This window comes from Protopterus annectens, chromosome 2.part1 (genome assembly GCF_019279795.1).
Source record: "Protopterus annectens isolate FY-2018-M chromosome 2.part1, PAN1.0, whole genome shotgun sequence".
Lineage (NCBI taxonomy): Eukaryota > Metazoa > Chordata > Ceratodontiformes > Protopteridae > Protopterus > Protopterus annectens.
The window spans coordinates 627,601,703-627,614,651 of NC_056729.1; positions in this window are offsets into that span (position 1 = coordinate 627,601,703).

The following is a 12,949-nucleotide window of genomic DNA, read 5'->3' on the forward strand; positions in this document are numbered from 1 at the left end:
ATGGTAAATCTGTTTTGGTGATTTAATAGACTAGTGACATGTTCCAGAGGGCACTGTTCTATAAAACACAAAAAACGTTGACAGTCTTATTTTGAAATATGAATTTCGACAGACAGGATGGAATTAAATGCTGGATCTTTGTGTCATGAACCAAAGTCTGTTAGTCAAGACTGAAAAATACCATTAAATAAAACATGTTTATATTTAATATAAATATATAGCTTATTGGCTTTTTTGTTGAGTTCAAGTGTAGATTATGACTGCTGGGTTCTGATCTGTGTAGCACAGTCTCTCCTTTTTCGTCATCTTTATGAATCTGTTGAAATGGACTGAGTAAATTTTTGGTACCGCTACTATCTTCACCTCCTGGAAATTTCAGTCCCTGTTTATTGCAGAACTCTTTTAGATGGGATGAACAGAACAGAAACCAGTTTCAAATGGTATTTTTTTACTAGTGTATATCTGAACAAGTTAGTTACTTTAAACAGAAACATATAGGACTATGTAAAAAAAACTGCCATTGAGACATATATCAAACGTTTTTGAGCAAAGTCCCGGAAAGAAAAAAAAAATCCTGCACGAACTATAATGAGATGAAGGGATAAGGACAGTGGCGCATAGCTATCAACCTTCCACCTATAAAATGTGGAATACTATCTCTCATAATGTGGGACAAAGGGGCAAAACATGGAGTCCATCATAACAACTTACTAACACCCTCAAACATGAAGCTCATGGCCTGGTTAAAATATGCACCTTTATTTTTACAAAAAAAGTTCTTTAGATGAATGTATGTTCTTCAGTATTATTTGCAATGACTATTGGTTAAAAATTCTTAATGAATCCGTGACGAACGTTTCAGTGCAAAACAGTGTGGAATGTGGACTTTTTCAACACTCAAAATTAAGAACATTCTTCATTATGAAGAGCAATGGAGAGGCAATTTATTCTTCAAGGGCAACTGGCACTTTATTTGTAGATGAAACAATGACATATAAAGTTGTTTGCTAGCAGCAACCTCTTTAGTTACATATTTCTTTAATGTGGATTTTACTTCTTCAGAGATTGTGCATATTTACTGATACTGGTGGAATGTAGAAGGTTGAGTAGACTTTTTATGGTGGAAATGTTCTGAATTGGGCAGTTTTGTCATTGGTGCATCCATTTTGTTTCATTGTTTACTGGAAAAATGTTCAAAACAATAAATTTAAAATGCTCTCTAACAACTGTACTGTATTGTGCAAGGAATATAATTTAATATAATCATGAAGGTGTATCAAAGAACATGTGTATGTTTCGTGTTCAAGGGGCCTATGATTTGAAAACAGCCCAAAGTTAATCTTTATCTGCCACTGACAAAATATATTTTCTTTGAATGTGGGTTTCAATGCTGTTTCAATGCATGTGAGTTTCAAGGGCAGAGAAGTTTTAATGCTAAGTCTATTTTCATTGTGAGACTGCATTGCTTTGTTTAACAGATATCTATTAGGGTTTGTGCTGTAAAATGCAAAATAAAACTTTCAAATGAAATCCAAATCATTGCAGAAGTAAAGCAGTATGCACATTACAGTGTTTATGGTAAATGGGGCAAAATAACCAAGGAATGGGACATTGGAATGGCTGCAGGGGGGAGGCTCCATTTGACCATGATTTTGTGAGGTGGGAAGGGCAGCAAACTCAGACAGCCCCGGTTGAACTATACCTCTCAGTTGTCCATATTTTTGCAGAATGAATAGATATTTGTGTCTTGTTTTTGGTTTGTTCCTCATAAAATTTGTGGTTTTCTAGCAAATCATTTAGGCATGAAGTCACTAAATGACAGACATTGAGTTTCAGACGTCATAATCTTCAGAAAAATGCATGCTAAAGCAAGACCTGTTATTCTATCAACTGTCTTAAGTTTATACAAGAGCAATTTTTAGTAATGTTTGTATGTTCCCCCAATATATTTGGCCTTGTCCAGATTTCCTGCATTAAGAGGTTGAGAGGTACGTGCAAATCGCTTTGTAGAATTAGGAATATCCAAACCTCTCAACTGTCCCCAATTTTGGCTCAAAATGTTGCTCTCCCCTAATAATCCCTCCTCAAAATGGCAATTTTGGAAGAAAACGTGGAGGGTTTACAATTATATATAACTGTAATGATCAGAGTTATAGATTACTTTTATTTCAGAAATGCATGTAGATGCTTTTATTTTGTTAGCTGCTCAAGTTAACAGTGTTAATATTAAAAAGGTGTCCCTTCTTTGACAGGTTTCCAGCTGTATTGTGTGGCAATTTTATATTTTTGCATCACATTTTTGGTCTGTTTTTCATAAAATTGTGGTTTTCTGACAAATTAGTGGCAAGTCATTAAAGATTGAAGTTAGAAAATAATGGCAGACATTTGAGTTTCAGATTTCATACCCTTCAGAAAATTCGTACTAATGCAAGACCTACTGCTGTTCTATTATCTAAGTTTATAAGAGCAATATTTAAAAATTGCCCTTATTTTTGGGCCTGTGTCCCACTTCTAGTTCTATGTATGGCTTTGTCCAGATTTCTTGCTCTGAAGTTGAGAGGTATGAGTGTCAGAGCCATCACCGTCAGCCAGAGACATTTCAAATTGTGACATACTTGTTGCACCCCACTCCCCATTGTAGTGGCTCTGGATGTGTCCAAGGAAGGCAAGGAGCAGTTATGCAGTGTAAATGTGCAGAGTATTCCCCCAGCCAAGGTAGACCACAAGTACGACCGTGGCTTTTCATCTGTCCTTGATTTTGCAGAATGTTCTGGTTTTCTGTCATATTTTTATACTGTCGATTTATGCTTATTATTCATTTTTATACTGTTGATTTATGCTTCTTATTATTCAGGCAATGCATGCGGTGGTGGTGCTGTGGTAGCATTGTCGCCTCACAGTAAGATGTTGTCTCATTCGATTCTCAGCTAGAGCATCTTCTGTGTGGAGACATGCGTGAATGGGCGTACCTTCGTTGAAGGTTGTGCATCAGGGCCGGCAACTTGGGCCGTAAAAATCTACTGCCAATCATTAGTGGACCGTAGATCCACTGTGGCGACCCCTAACCAGGAAAAGCCGAAAGACACAACATTATTCAGGCAATGCATGCTGTCGCAGTGCCCTGTTGCTCTGTATTTAAGTAGCAATGATTTAATGACCATCATGTAAGCTTGTCTGAGATTGTAAGATGCAAGTAAGCTTTAATAAGCATACTGCTAAAAAATTACCAGCATTGAAAGCCTTTTCATTGTTGCCATGCAGAGAATATTTACATAACTAGATAATGTATAAGCCTTGGGTATTGAAATGCATATGACAGTATTTGTAATAAAGGACAGGATTACAGTATTTTCAGAAGCTCATTAGATTTGTTTGAGACTTGCAGTCATCTTTGCAGGCTTTACCCGTAAACTAAACAGAATGCCAATCTATCATGTGTGGTCCATAACTTGTGCAGGAATCCTTTAAGAAATTTATCTTGAGCTTGTTTCTTGTCTGCTGTTCATTTTTTACTTTGATCATGTCTTCCCCATGAAACAAGTAGATAGTTGCGTCAGGCAGCAGGTCTTTTTTGGATAAGAAACATTTTTACAGGTGGGGGTATCATAGATATTGCTATTTTCAGCATGTTACTTGGTAATTTTATAAAGCTGAATATAAATTATAATTAGAACTGCAGTGCAAGGAGTAGTGGTTTGAGTTGAGTGCTGCTTATTTTTTTTATACTTGATTTTGACTGGCATTCCAGTAATGTATTTAAAAAGTAATTTATTTTTTCATGCCTCACAACCTGTGTTTCCATCTAGATATTAAGTAAGTTGTCATGTAGCCAATGCACTGACATATTTTTTTCTTCTACACTTCATTTTGTCTTGATTGGACTCTCGTAATGACTGTTTGGCACTCAGGGCAGCGTATTTAAAGTTCCAGTTGTTGTGGTTTTGAGCATAGCTCCACCCCTTTCTAGTTGGCCACACCCTTTCCCATTGGCCCCACCCATTCAGCTGTCTCCTGCAGCCCTCCTTTAATTTGAAGTCACTAGCCACCATTGCACCAAGGGTATGATGTTTGTTACCTGTATCTATGGCATGGATGTGAGAATGCAAGGGAATTGGGTGGCTGAATTGGATGCCAGCAGATAGTAGACACCTATAGTGGCAGCATGAGATCTGTAATAAATGCTGGTGTCACCATTGTAGCCAGTACTATACATGGTGAAAAAACCCACTGCAGGAAATGTGCTGGGCCACATGTGTGCCCATATGACACACACATGCCAGTCCGGGAGGTTCACATACACAACAACAGTCTCAGCCAGCAGGACAGGTGTAGACAAACACAAACAAAGGCTGTGCTAAGGCCTGTGAATGATGCCTATGGGTAACCTCCCCCCAGGTCTACACAAAAAGACTACATCAGATCAGGCAGAGGGATAATAGTTCTGAAGGGTAGGAAGTCAGAAACTAATATGGAGGTCAATCAAACCTAAGACTTGTAGTACACTGATATGCCTCTAGTCAGCATGATAGGTTAGAAAACAGAATGAAATGGAGTACCTGACATAACAGTACAGTCATAGAAAATCTGTACAAGTGTCAGGTATGCCCTCCCCCAATCCTGTGTAGCAATGTAGAAACAGTTAGATGTGCCCCCCCAAAACCTATGCAGAAAAGCAGAAAGGGTCTGGTGTGCCCCCTAATCCGATGTACACATGTAGTAGTAACAGGCAGGTGTGCTCCCCCAGTCCTATGTAGACATGTAGTAACAGGCAGGTGTCCCCTCCAATCCCATGTAGACATGTAGTAACAGTCAGGTGTGACCCCCATCCTATGAAGCAATGTAGAAACAGATAGGTGTGCCCACCCCAAAACTGAAGTAGACATGTAGTAACAGTCAGGTGTGCCCCCCAATCCAATGTAGAAAAGTAGAAATGGTCTGGTGTGCCCCCCAATCCGATGTGCACACATAGTAGTAACAGGCAGGTGTGCCCCCCAATCCTATGTAGAAATGTAGTGACAGTCAGGTGTGCCCCCCATACTGTGTAGCAATGTAAAAACAGGTGTGCCCCCCAAGCCCTATGTAGACATGTAGTAACAGTCAGGTGTGCCCCCCAATCCTATGTAGAAAAGTAGAAATGGTCTGGTGTGCCCCCCCAATCTGATGTACACATGTAGTAGTAACAGGCAGGTGTCCCCCCAATCCTATGTAGACATGTAGTAACAGGCAGGTGTGCCCCCCAATCCTATGTAGACATGTAGTAACAGTCAGGTGTGCCCCCCAAGCCTATGTAGAAATGTAGTAACATGTATGTGTAGGTATAATACCAGTGGAGCACAGATGCCCAGAGGTGGCCAAGGTAGCATGATAGATTGTAGTATTTGTACAATATGCAGGTATGTGTGTGTTAGGTTGGTGTGTGTTTCAAATTGTGTGAGAGTGGTTAGTATGTATGCATGTTGAGGTTTGACCTGGCGGCCATTGCCCACTACTGCCAATGACAGGGCCAAGTCCTCACAACTGCAGTGCCAAAGACAATTCCCACCAGTATAACACATGCTAGCAGTAAACCATTGTAAATGTATGGTGGTAATATGTGTCACCATCTGAAAGATGGGCATGGCATGGCTGTTGGCCTAGCTATACAAGCAGTACACAGGGGAAAGTACCCCAGACATACAGTATATAATGTGTAACTGTGAAATGGACACACCCTTGGAATTGTACATACAGGTATGCATCACATTGTCTGGGCCTGTTGTAGGGAATACCGGTGTCTTCTGGCCGAAGACTTGCAGATCACAAAGGTGATAGGACTGATGTATTGGGAAACAGCTGATGTACCTGCACATGCCAGTATAACTGGAATGCCCCATCCATATCTGTGATTCAGATGCAAGTAGTGTCCATAGCACACATGCACTCAGCTCACCCAGACACGACCCACAGGTTCCTCTCTGGTCATATCCTGTTGGGAATGGGTACAATATGACCCCCACCTGTGTATGGCAATAGCAAAATAATGCAGCATGCAGTGCAGGTGTCCCATGCAGGTGAGCCCCTAGCTGTAGGTAGCACCCTCCCAGCATCCACACCACCTGATCAATACTGATAGAAAGTATTGGCATGAACACCTAGCACACCTACCCTGTCACCCCAGGGGAATATACTGTATGGCGGTCTGGGACTGTAGGACTGACAGAATGCAATGGCCTGCATCACCACCAAATAGCATACAGGCCTCTGCCAAAGGCTTGGGTCTCACATGTACTGCCAATGCCAATGCATGTAATGTCATGGACACCCAAATAACAACATAACACACTCCACATAAGCCATATGCAAGGCTACAGAAACATGTCCACCATGTCCCACTGCATGAACTGTGGACCAACACCAAAACACAGCTGTGATGAGGTGATAACTTTAGGGAAAGTATCAGAGAATGTATGCATAATGTACGGAAGAGGATAGAATAATAGAGGGGGTGGGAGCATGGGCAGCATGGAATGTGCAAGGTCCGACACACAGCTGTGTGCACATGCTATCCCTGGCTGTAAACACATAAATGGGTGGCTACAAACCTGCCAGTACACCACAATAGGTTTAAGGTCCTGACTTATGACCCCTGCCTCTGGGAAACCTGTGTGAATCTGTACAGCTACAAGGTATTGCCATAGCAAGATAAGGCCATACTGTCATGTCGATGGATGTACAAGTATGGGATCCTCTGCCAGCACTGTACCAAGGTTCTGAACTGGATACACAGACCCTGCAGCAAGTGTCTGCAGCTCCCCCTCCAGAATGGCATAACTTTCCGATAATATGTAGGCATTTGCCCACAATTCCAGACACAGCTGCATTCACCCTTGTTCCCCAGGACATCACTGTGAGCAAGAATGTCCACCTGACAGTACTTGAGAACATAAAACATATATAACAGTACAGATGTCTGAATATCTTTGCTAATACCAGTACCAAGTAGCAGAAGCAGCACAGACACAATCAGCTGCAGTACACACTATCCCTTGCACAGTACAATACTACAGTAATACCTAGGCTTCATGATTTAAAATGTGATGTGTTTAAGTTCATAAGAAAATTACAATTGAAGTATATGTTTAGATATAATTTTGCGGATGCACCACAGATTTCTGATGTTGGTGAAGATGTTTCTTTAGTTAGTGATGATAGTTTTTTTCCTCTGATGATGTTTTAAATGCATACTATCTATTTGATGCTAGTAAAATAGAGGTAAAAAGCAAATTTATACCTGTATTTAATTGTAAGTAGATTATACAGTTTCAGAATATGCTTATTTATTCTATTGAACAAGAATTTGTCAATTTTAAAAAAAGTATGAATATTAAGTATAATTTGACTAAAATGAATGGTTAGCACTGTAGGCATTAGGTAGAAATGTAGATTTAGGTTCATAGATTAGTACTAAGCTAACTGCCCTTGTGAATCATTCTAAGTCTAGTCAATTATCTCTTGTGAGATTCAAACCCTGCATCTTGTGTTTGTAAGGCAAACACTTTAATCATTAGGACACCCTCCCAACCTGCAAATAAAGGTAATAAGTTAGTCATTTTACATATTTCACAATATTTGAAAATGTGTTATAATCATCTAAATGATGAGACCGTGTATGAGAAGGTTCCTGGTGATATGTATGAACTGGCTATCTCTGAGTATGAACAACTCTTACATAAAGGTATTAGACTAGGATATTTGACTAATGAAGATGTTAAAAAAAAGTTTAGCCATAACAATGCTAGTATGGTATATTTTTACTGTGTACCAAAAATTCATAAAAATCTTACTAACCCACCAGGGCGCCCTATTGTTTCTGGAAGTAATTATTTTCTGCATAATATAGGATGTCTTTTGCTTGAATTGATGTTAACTAAGGTATTGTTGTTGCCAGCTTATGTGTAAAGAATGCACTAGTTTTTATCTGGGTAAGACCAATAGGATGTTCTATGAAAGGATCAGGGAACACATTTAAGCAATTAGGAAAGGTGATTCCACTAATGCCTTGGCAAAACATGCATTAGAGTTTGGCTTTACACATAGTTTTGGTTTCAAAGTAGTAGAAGTTATATCAGAAGACTCACGGGGGGGGCTCAGGAATTCTACAGAGGAGAGAGAGTTACATTGGATTTTAAAATTTTTGGCTGACAAGAAACCCGGATTAAATGATAAGGTTTCTTTAAAACCTGTGCTGGAGTCCAAGGATTTGCCTAGATAATTATTGCCTTTATTTGATAGGCTGTCAGTTTTAAATTGTATATAATGTGGTTGTGTTATCTGAAATGTTTGTCTGAAGAAGCACTTTGTGCAAAAGCGCTTACCTGTTTTATACTTGTTACTGTGTGGTTTTATTAAAGGACTTTACTTCAGCCTTGCCACTGGGATCTCGTTAATATTTTGCTACTTTGTTCCTTTGTCTGTGAAGGCTTCCCAGTCAAGCTCATTGGAGGTTTGTTTTTACTTTTTGAACACTTGACTCCTCCCTGGCTTACCCTGTGATAGGGTTCAGTCTGTCTGGACTGCACAAACTGGGATAGCAGTAGTGACCATCTTGCATCGGCATCAGAAGACCAGTCATGGGATTTCCTGCACTATTAACTAAATGTTGTCCGTTATACCAATTGTCATCGTTTCTATCTCTCTTGTATTGTGCAGGTAGTATTTTAATAGGCATTAGTGTTTTTTTTTATTTATCCATTTGGGTTCTTGTGTTGGGGTTTAGCATAATGGTTAAGATATCTGCCTTACAGACACAAGGTACTGCATTTGATTTTTGCATGGGATAATTGGCTAAGCTTAAAATGACCCACAAGGGTAGTTTGCTTAGTATCAACCCATGAACTTTTTATGCCCCTTTGACTGATGACCAATACACCCTGTCTTGGTGTATTGGCTAATTCCTTCCCTATTGTTAGAGGAGAGCTGATCAAGAGGGTCCATCCTTCAGGCAGCCATCAAGAACAATTCTTTTTTTTTTTATGTATCCTATTCCTTGCGCACACCCAATGAAGCATGGAGGAGGAGACATACAATGGGCTGCAGTAAAGGGCCATCTCCTCATTTCCACAAGGGGTGTCTAGTAAAGCACAAGTGGTGGTTTCTATGGTATAGAGATGCCCCAGGAATATGCACCCCTTCCTTGTCTCTGGGAGAGGAGCCCCTCAGGCCATGCCCTTTCACTCATTCTCCTTACAACTTAGCTGGTCATGTGCTTTGGCCACCAACTGAGCCACAGTCAGCTGGCCACAGGTAGGACTCCATCCCTCTGAGACATGGAGTTTTGAGCATTTATTATAGGATTCAATAAACTATGTGAAGTGCCATGACTTCAGTTGTTGTTGTGTCTTTCGGCTTATCCCGGTTAGGGGTCGCCACAGCGGAACTCCGGTCCGCTAATGTTTGGTAGTGGATTTTTACGTGCCGAGTTACCAGCCCTGATGCACAACCTTCAATGAAGGCACACCCATTCACGCATGCCTCCACACAGAAGATGCTATAGCTGAGAATCGAACGGGACAACGTCTTGTTGTGAGGCGACATGCTACCGCAGCACCACTACCGCAGTGCACATAGTAAAAACAGTGTAGCTGGATAAAAACAAAATAGTTGGATCAACTCACTTGTGTTTTTATATAACAATGACAGATTAGAAAAGCTTACCCACACATTACTTCTATGAACTACAATGGAGCAAGACAGTCATTTTTCATATAGAACCAGCTGACAGAAGTAATTAAGTGTGCTCCTCATATGTCATCTCTGCTTAAATTGTAGCTTAAACTTTTGCATGTGCTGTTTAATAGTGCTTATGTGAATTACAACTAGGGAATGTTATTGGAAACATCACTTGCAAGGAGGGGATTACACTCGCCTACAACTGTGCACACTGGTCTTTTTACATTTATTTATTCATTGAATGGCAGAGGGTTAAATGCTGCTTGTCCCCTTTACAGAGCAGAAATGAAAACACGTCTATTTTTGTTCTTTCTGTGTGGTTGTACTTTAAATGGTGAGACAATATATCGTGTTTGCACTTAAGTTCTAGTGACATTCCTTACCACTTTATGCAAATTAGTTTCCTATAGGTGGCACATTAAACAATCACCTGAAGACATAAGCCAAGATTCTGGTTTGAGTCTACAAGTAAAGTCCTCATTTTAATGTGACCTTGCATATAGAAAACTTGCACTTTTCATATATTAGTCTAAATGCAGAGGGGGCACAAATAAGGTAAGGTGTGAGTCTTCCTAATTTTGGACTCCATTGGCTTACAGGGTATAAGTCATGTTAAACTAGTTACACACCCCAGGCACTACACTAAGCCGTCCATGCTTCTTAATGGCTTCCTTTAGATATGTGTCTGCCTCATGCCTCAGCCTCCACACCTTAGGAGGCAGGTTTCTTACTTCATCCCTCTTTATGTTTGTGGGGCAGTTTCCTTATTTCGTTACTCACATGTTGCTACTGCTGAAAGTTAGAAAGTAAGCACACTTATGAGAGGAAAGGAACTTTTCTTTCACAAATCACAAAGCAGCATGTGCTAGTTAATAAAATAATCTGATTATTGACAGATTTATTTTATGTTGCAAACTCCATGTCTATTTTCAGCTGTCATATGCCACTCTCTCTTCTACCCTACCATGTGTTATATGCTGCTGGTTCTACTACAGCAGCAGTAAGATGCTGCTGTATGATGTCAGAACTAGCACTTGTATGTTGTTATGCACATCACCATGGAGACCTGTTATTCCCTGATTAATATCACCAACCACTAAGCTACAGATGCCTTCAGCTCATCAAACTCTGCCAGTAGATTCTGCAGGCTTGTTGGCTTTCATAGGATCCTACATGGAGAATCAGGCAACAAGGAGAAACATATGCACTTGCGATCAGGAATAATATTTAAAAGTTGTGCCTGAGTGGTCCTTAGATAGAACAGGGATGGGGGGTGACTGGAACACTAGACATGAGGAATAATTCTTCTTTCCATGTCTTAGTGCACTTTAATAGTACTAGGATGGGGGAAGTACTAGACACCTGCTATAAGTCTTATTGTCATGCCTTAATGGTACTTTAACAATATGGGAATGGGAGGAAACACTAGACACCAGAGATAACTCTAGTGTTAGGGGTGGTGCAGTGGTGCAGCAGTTAATGCTGTTGCCTCGCTGCAAGATGTTCTCTGGTTCGATTCTTGGCTGGGGTGCTTTCTATGTGAGGTCTGCATGTTCTCCCTGCATTTACATGGGTTTTCTCTGGGTAGTCCTGTTTCCTTCCACATTCCAAAGACATGTTTCTCTCTGGTCCTCTGCTGAAAATAGGCTCAGTCCTAGTTGAGTTTTCTTGGTCAATAAATAAAATAATGTCTTGTGCTCAGGTAGCACATAAACTGAATGGGAATTTGAGGGGGGGGGGGGCATCAAGGATTTGTTTTAAAAATATATAATTAAATTAAAAAATAAGAAATGCATAGGGGAAAAGGAGTTTGAATGGTGCACCATAGGCACAACCCTTACTGGACTATCCCACTGCACTAACTGATACAGTTGTGTGACAGCTGTTTGTTACATATCTATCTATCTATCTATCTATCTATCTATCTATCTATCTATCTGTCTGTCTGTCTGTCTATCTATCTATCTATCTATCTATCTATCTATCTATCTATCTATATATGTATATATTTAGGAGCACGGTCATTATGAAATGCCTACAATACATTGTTATGTATGAGGTGGAGGGACAGGAAAATTAGGCATGCCTTCAACCTTGTAGGCTTCTGCCCTACCATGTATTTACTGAAGGATATGAAGTGTGAAACTTGAATGTATGGCATTCTGGACTGACTGCAATCATCTTTGAATTACCCTGGTAGGTGAAAAGGAGTCGTCATGGTCATCTTGGTGGTTCTGACAAAAGTGGGGTATGTATTGTATTTGCATGTGTATTTATATTTTACTGTGTGCATGTGTGTGTGGGAGAGAACTGAGAGGGGAAGGATGCCTTTGCTTACACAATGCAGCTGACACAGTTAACTACCACAGGAAGTGCTGCTCTGCACTTCGCAATAGTCACCTGTGAGTAATAGAGATACGATTTAGCCAATTATAGGGTCTTTCTTCATTGTAGATAATATGTCTACGAATTACAAATGGGTACATAGAGTAAACAGGACTTTTTCAGTATGGGCCATATGGCCCACACTCTGGGGCTGTTAATGAATCATTGGGCAGTCTTTTTTATGCACAATCATGTATGTGTGTATATTTTACAGACAATTTATAGTACTTGCAATGCACTATAATCACTTTTTTTGCAATATATGTAGTTTGAATTTTTATTATAACTACTCCTTAAATTTCAGTGCAGTTTTGTATATGATGATAATAAAGCACAAAGTTCATTAAGTGCAGCAAGCCATATCCATATAATAACCATACAATAATAAGTTTAACCACAGATTACTCTTGCTGAACTCCAGTTAATTCACTCCAACTAATAACATTTGCCAGTTATCAGTGTTTCAGTATTTTACTCAAGTCAATCTGGGGAGCATTCATACATATTTGTATTGCTGCTTTTAAAGAAATTAAATTGCATTTTTACTTTAAAAGCAAAGAATTACAAAATTGACAGTTAATTAAATGTTTTGTACTTATGAATCCTGAAGGATGTCCTTTGGCAACATGCAACACATGAAATATGGTCCTTAGTGTTTAACCCCATTTTATTTAAAATTATTACTTTAAACAGTTTCAGTTTTAACCTATCTCAGTGCATTTATTTACCTCATCAAAACTATTTTCTATATTTAGTATTCATTGCAAAAACAGTCATTACAGTCTTTTCTCACCTGTTGATACACAGTTTTATATTCTACATAGATTTTAATATTCAAAGTTCATTACTTGTCATG